Below are 7,804 nucleotides of genomic sequence, written 5' to 3' on the forward strand. Positions count from 1 at the left end.
CGTGACCCAGGGAGGCGCTTGGCGGCTGCAGCGAAGCGTCCACTGCGGGCGGCGCCGGCTGGAGATCAGGCGGCGGCGACGGCGGCTGCGGCGGCGCGTCGCTATGGGGCAAAATGGAAGGCATCGTCGGTAACACCTGGGGATGAGGCGAGCCAGTAGATGGGTCCCCAGGGCGCTGACCGGACGGCACCGTCGCTGAAAGCAGACGGGGAGCGGCAGAACCCGTGCGACGACAGAGGCGCAGCCGATTGAGATGCCGACGCACCTCACCAGAGGCCCCCAAAACCAAATACATCGCGCGGCCGAGGCAGCGAAGAATGCGCCCTGCGAGCCAACGCCGTGAACCGCGATAGTTGCGATAGAATACATCGTAGCCTGGAGCAAAAGCAGAAGTCTGCCGCTGCACTGGAACCTGATGCGGCGGATGCAGCAAAGACATCAAGGTTCGATGAGGACGACCGTGGAGCAACTCAGCCGGCGAGCGACCATCTCGGGGCTGAGAGCGATACGAAGACAAAAAGAGCAACAACGCGTCCTCCCGAGAATGTGACTCTTTCAACTTCAACATCTGTGACTTGAAAGTCCAGACCAATCGTTCAGCGGCACCGTTTGACTGAGGCGAAAACGGCGCGGATGTCAGATGTTGAATACCATTGGCCTGGGAGAATGACTGAAATTCTGCGGACATGAATTGTGGGCCATTGTCGGAAACGATAGTCTGCGGAAGACCTTCAATGCAAAAGATAGCAGACAACGCTTGGGTGGTGGCGGAGGACGTCGTGGGACATCCGGACAACAAAAGGAAAATTACTGAAGGCATCTACCACAACCAACCATCTAGCATTCCAGAATGGACCAGCATAATCAATGTGCAAGCGTTGCCAAGGGGAAGTGGCTTTTGGCCATGCAAAGACTTTCCGCGGCGGTGCGGATTGTTGTTTGGCACACGCCATGCAAGAAGAACACATATTCGTAATCGCAGCATCGATTCCGAACCAAGTACAGTGCTGACGAGCAAGTTGTTTCGTTCGCACTATACCCCAATGTCCTTGGTGAAGAAGCCGTAAGACAGAGGACTGTAACGAACGTGGGACCACGACTCGGGACTGATCATTATCAGAACGCAACAACAAAACACCATGTCGAACAAAAAGTCTCTCCTTGGAGCAAAAAATCGGCGAACCAACGGATCCTCGATCCGAGACTTTGACAAAGGCCATTGCGTAGCAACAAAACGCAAAACTGTAGCAAGGACAGGGTCAGCAGCGGTGGCTGTAGCTACACGACGAAAATCAATCGGAAACGATTCGACCACTTCATCGGTTTCCGAATCAATGAACAGGCAAGCAAGTTCGGATGAATCGAATGCTTTATCCTCAGCAACAGGCAAACGGGACAACGCATCGGCGTTTCCGTGCTTAGCAGTGGACCGATACAAGATATCGTAGCGGTACTGCGAGAGGAAAATAGACCAGCGAATGAATTTCTGCGCTGTACGTGGAGGTACAGGCTTGTTCGGATGAAAAAGCGACGTCAAAGGTTTGTGGTCTGTGATGATGGTAAAGTGACGACCATACAAGAAATCATGGAACTTAGTAACACCAAACACGAGAGCCAAAGCTTCTTTCTCTATCTGGGAATAATTTCTTTGCGCAGACGAAAGCAATTTTGACGCAAAGGCAATAGGGCGATCATGCGAGCCAACTTTGTGCGCAAGCACAGCACCGATCCCGAAATCCGATGCATCTACCATCAACAAAAGGGGTTTCTGGGGATCGAGTGGCGTAAGGCAAGTATTAGAAAGCAACGCCGATTTCAACTGGCGAACAGCGCGTTCGCATTCCGTCGTCCAGAGAAACGGAACACCTGTACGGCGTAAGCGATGAAGCGGAGCTGAAATGGAAGAAGCGCGCGGCACAAATTTATGATAATAGTTAATTTTACCCAACACACTCTGTAGGCGGCTAGATGAAAGCCAAACTGTCGGGACCATTCTGGCCACGATTCTTGCGCTGGATCGTAGTGCCTAAAAGGCGGTACAACTGCGAGTTGTGGCTGCGGTAGCGGTGAAGCGGCGGCTGCCGCATCGGTTTGAATGGCACGTTGACCCTGGATGAGCTGTCCAAGGGCATCCAATAACGCCTGCGTCTACTGATTCTGCAAGCGATAAAATTCGGACAGTACATCTGGCGAAGCCATGACACAAGTAACTGTAAGCAATCAGAAAGAACACTTCTTTCGTCGCCAATCTGTTGTGGCGTAACAAGCTATTTACGCCACATTGAGAAGGGAGCCGAAAGGCACGCGTACACACACGCCGACTGGCGTCAAGTCTGGAACAGGATAACTATTGAATGGTAGCAAGAAAAGTACGTAGCTGCTTTATACTTAACTTTTAATCTTTGTTGGTTTACAACGTTCTTCTTGAGACATTTATACGATAACTCTCAAACTAGGTAAGGCTAATGGCGCCTTGCTAGGTCGTAGCCATGGACTTAGCAGAAGGCTATTCTAACTGTCTCTCGGCAAATGAGAGGAAGGCTTCGTCCGTATTGTCGCTAGCAATGTCGTCCGTACAACTAGGGCGAGTGCTCGTCCGTATCTCGAGACCTGCCTTGTGGTGGCGCTCTGTCTGCGGTCACACAGTGGCGACACGCGGGTCCGACATGTACTAAATGGACCGCGGCCGATTTAAGCTACCACCTAGCAAGTGTGGTGTCTGGCGGTGACACCACAGTTTTTCTTAAGGAATTTTGTTAAGCCACGATTTCAACATTGCTGAATTTTACCTCAAAATACAGTTGCAGATTTGTTTTGAAAATATAGTAGCATCAGTTGTTTATCCCTGTTAATAAATTGCTTAGTTGCATGAATTTCAAATGTGAATTAAGGATTTTAAGCTAATACTAACTCACAAAAACGTTAATTTATTTTGAGTTCTACTTGTAACGCCGTGCATTGTATGCAGAGGAACCGGCTCTAGCTCTCGCCGTTATTCTGGCGTGGCGATGACTGCTCAGACACACTGGATAAGTGCTGCATGCTGTTTCAAGCAGTGGTCGTCAAAATCCTCTTTTCAAGAGCCAACACTGATATTGTGGGATAGCTCCTCGGGCCACATGCTTACCGGTCTTATTGTTAAAAGGTAATCTATATACAATAGTATGTTACGAGTTCCCAGTCGACTATCCCGATAAAGTGCAGGCGGCCCATTAGTACTAATCTGTACCATTCGGAAGACTTCGTATCGACTGTTACCCTTTTCAAATTGCTCTCATCTTCAGTGACCCGAAGTTGTGACACTGCAATTGCCTCACGAAGTATTGTTGGGGTGGCTGTATAAGGGGATTGTTCAAATGGCTCTAAGCACTGTGGGACTTAACATCTGAGATCATCAGTCCCCTAGAACTTAGAACTACTTAAACCTAACTAACGTAAGGACATCACACACATCCATGCCCGAGGCAGGATTCGAATCTGCGACCGTAGGAGCAGCGCAGTAACACTCAAATCAAACACGGAGTAACACAAGGTGACAACAAAACTGAGCAATTCCACTTTCGTCCAACAACCGAGCAAGCAACAAGATCATGACAAATTAATCAAACCCAGTCAGTTAAATTTAATTCTCTATTAATAACAGTAATTCAGTGTCAAAATCTATTTTCGTATGTTTGAAAAATAGGCCAAAAACTATCTTCCTTTGTGATAAATAATACTCTTTTACTACCAAATTTTTTTTAAGTTGACCGGTTTTTAAAGTCGTTGAAGTGGGACGGATGTGTCCACGAATCTAACTAGATCCATATTTTCATGTGAATATAGGATTTTCAAAATTAAATATTTAATTTAGAATGATTTTATCAGGATAGCAATTATGGGAAAAAAGTATAAGAAATTAGTATCAAAATGCAGTTGTTCTCCTGACGATTAAAAGAAAGAAAGAAATATCGCACTAATTTTTTAAAGATGATGTTGGAAGATGGCTTTGATTTTATGAAGTTTTATGGAGCATATACGTCTCACTACATACAATTTACGTATAAACCAGAAGAATTACTGAGATGTGTAGTAATGTTTCAAAAGAATGTCTATGATGTGTAAGGGAACACAACTAGTTACTTCAAACATTCTTAAAATGGAGATAGTGATTAGATCTGGTTTTCGTGAAACAAATGCTTTGTGCCAGCTATGAATTCATGCTGCCCCATTTGGGGCTGGTAGCCACTTCATGCTTAGTAGTATTCTTCTGAAAGTTTTTAAGGCACATTGCTACTTGTTAGCGCTGGACAGATATGGCATGTAGACGTCCTAACACTCAAAACTGCATATTTATTTAGTAGGACGTACATATCCAATCAACCACGAAAGGTTTCAATTTATTACGTAGTGTGAGACACAGTCATAAATGGTTATCAAATGTTTAGAGTACCATTTCTCCGCTGCTCCTTGCATGTCTACAACAGCGTTTAGTATCATACTCCTAGGGCGCTACAGTCTGGCACCGCGCTACCGCTCCGGTCGCAGGTTCGAATCCTGCCTCGGGCATGGATGTGTGTGCTGTCCTTAGGTTAGTTAGGTTTAAGTAGTTCTAAGTTCTAGGGGACTGATGACCATAGATGTTAAGTCCCATAGTGCTTAGAGGCATTTGAACCATTTTTGTTTTACTAAGCAGGAAAACGACATCTTAAAAGCCCCTTAACGCCAGCTGGCATTTTTGAATTTTTACTGTTAATTGCTACGTGGGTATTACAAAATGCGGCTGAGATGCGTGGGCAGCACGAACACTCAATTCGGGTCGCAGTTTGAAAAAATGATCTAAAGCCTCGGAGGGAAGACCAAGCACCGACACTGTAACGAAGACATGCCCAAATGCAGAATGAGAGCAAACTAAAAACCATCCAGGAAAACTGGCGCTGCATCACATAAGGGCCCGCACATTTGAGGGTCCAAGGAGCCTGAGATACTGCAACCACACACTCAGCGAACGTGAGACATGTTTGGTGATACTACTGCGGAGCAGAAAAAAAGAAAACGAAATTAAGAGCAAAAAACTAACAATACATAGAACTGTGTATGAAAGGAGATAGTGAAAGACGGGTAAGCAAATGAGAGAGCATTGTGGAGGGAGGGTAGGGAAGGGGTGAAGAGGGAACAGTAAATAAAAATAACTCAACCGATTTAAACTTACGGAAAGATACGAAAGAAATGAAATTTTTATGGAGATCTCTTGCTCACTGTAGTATAAGCTTCTTCACAGTCGTATTACTGGAGTTCGATACTTAGCAAACTTTGTGGAGACGTTCATCACTATGGGTACCTAATGGCTAAACATTAATTCTTTTCGGGACTGATGTCCATTATCAGTCCTAGTATAAGCTTTGATACACACACTCCTATATTCGAAGTCGTATTAGACCAGAAGAAATAGCCCCTCATGAGTAGTTTTTTGCCATGCCTGCAACACATATTATGTCAGTTCATAAAGATAGCTGCCTGGAGACTGATATGAAAGTGTACTTGAAAAAAAAAAAAAAATGGTTCAAATGGCTCTGAGCACTGTGGGACTTCACTGATGTGGTCATCAGTCCCCTAGAACTACTTAAACCTAACTAACCTAAGGACATCACACACATCCGTGCCCGAGGCAGGATTCGAATCTGCGACCGGAGCGGTCACGCGGCGCCAGACTAAAAGTGTACTTCTTCCCATCTTACACACACATACTCCATGTCACATATCAAAGGATTGGCCAGGCCCATACATTCTTGTTTAGTAAGTTAAGTGTTATAAAACTCATCTGAACTATTCATTTTACCGAACTGTTGTGGAACGAGTCAGGGTATCTGATCTGTATACAAATTAGTGGTAACGTTTAAGGACATGTTATATTAGTCCTATTGTTGCAACTACACTTAACCACAGAGTCTTTCTTACCGATTACCAGACTTTAAAATAAAAGTTCATCTACGAAATAGGAGCTACCCCAGGTGAATTTCATACTTGCTTCGCTACCCGTCTGACATTTTATTTTGTTTGGCAAATGATTAACATTTTTTGTTGCTGCATATTTAACTCCTTCTGAGCGACCGACAGATTTAATAAGGTAACGTTAGAGATACCCAGTAGTTATCATGTGGTCATAGCATTCTTCATCTGTAGGAACGGCTTTTTACTGTACCGAAAATAAGGCCACATAAAGATGAAATTTTAATCAGCATATCACACTGGAATATAAGTTTGGTAGCTTCCTGGTAAGGTGTTCAAACTTCCATTTCTCTCAATGCATTTATGCGGATTGCATTGTGCAAGGGAATTTATTTATGAGTTAGGCTACGTGGACTATCCTAAACGGGGGTAGACTACGGCAGTTTACTTAGTAACATTGGTGAATTGAGATAGTAATCACGTCACCTGCATGTCATGTGTGCTGCATACCCATTGGGCGTTACCTCATTTCGATCGCTTTGTATGCGTATGTGGTCAGTGTCGTACTAGAGTCAAAGAAATCTGAAGCAGTGAACGATCTCGAAACTGAGTGAGTATATATAAAGTGCCGTGTAACCTATGGAACATTTCTGTTCTGCATAGTTCCCTGTTACTTACAAATAATCAGCATTTATAGCAAAATTGAAATTGTCAATCTTTAATTCGAATTGTTTTACTCAAAAATTGATGATTTGTTGAGTGAAACCGAAGGACGCTGTAGTGAAAATAAAAAAATACACATTTATCATGTAGTGCTAAAAAACGCAATTTCCTAAAAGAAAAAAGTAAAAATAAAACAAAAAAACAGCGTAAAACCAAAACATACGAAACATCGCTTCAATACTTCATCGAGCTTATATAAAACACGTTTCTGTTATTCATAAACAACTTTCGCACTTATAAATAGTAACAGGAAAATTTTGCCTTTAATCATAACGAAGAATGTTCTGTTGACTACAGAATAATAACTATGTACATTTTTTTATATTTCTGTACTTCAATTGTACTTGCATCAAAAGTAATTGTTCTGGCTGTATAAAAGCGCAGAATTTAGGCGATGAAGTAATTTCTATTACTTATAAAACTCTATTTATATTTTATAAGGATATAAAACGTACAGTTGTCTGACACTGTACAATATGCGATTTTAATTATGCCGAATTAAAGCAAACAAACAAGCAAGAAGCAGAGAAGCTATCGACACCCAGTTTGTCTCATGCATTCATTTGTGTTTCTTTTCATAGCCACACAGTCTAGGGTGTCTTGTCACGGTTCGTGAGGCTCCCCCCGTCGGAGGTTCGAGTCCTCCCTCGGGCATGGGTGTGTGCTTTGTCCTTAGCGCAATTTAGTTTAAGTTAGATTAAGTAGTGTGTAGGCTTAGGGACCCATGACCTCAGCAGTTTGGTCCCACAAGACCTTACCACAAATTTCCAATTTTTTTTTCCATACGAATGTTACCAGTACTGCTGTTAATACTACCGTTAACTACGACATTTATATGCCATAACAAAACTGCCGAGCAGTAGTTTTGATAGAGGGCAACTGTAATCGTTACAGTATTCTAGGAACTAACTGGACTTCCGTCTCAAATAATTGATGGAAACTAAGATAAACCTAAAATTTAATCCTGCCCCACATGGAAAGAAGATCTTGACTACAACACCAGTTTGCTCCATCCTGATACGTTGAAAGGTGGCTACACTGAGCCACTGCGCCAGAGATTGCGCCAAAGAGTATTATTAAGCCGCCTACACAGTGCCTGTTAAAAACTCGTAGAAGTCAGTGCTTGGAGAGAGCTCGTAGTAGTCAGTGCCTG

This window comes from Schistocerca piceifrons, chromosome 2 (genome assembly GCF_021461385.2).
Source record: "Schistocerca piceifrons isolate TAMUIC-IGC-003096 chromosome 2, iqSchPice1.1, whole genome shotgun sequence".
In the NCBI taxonomy this organism is placed as follows: Eukaryota; Metazoa; Arthropoda; class Insecta; order Orthoptera; family Acrididae; genus Schistocerca; species Schistocerca piceifrons.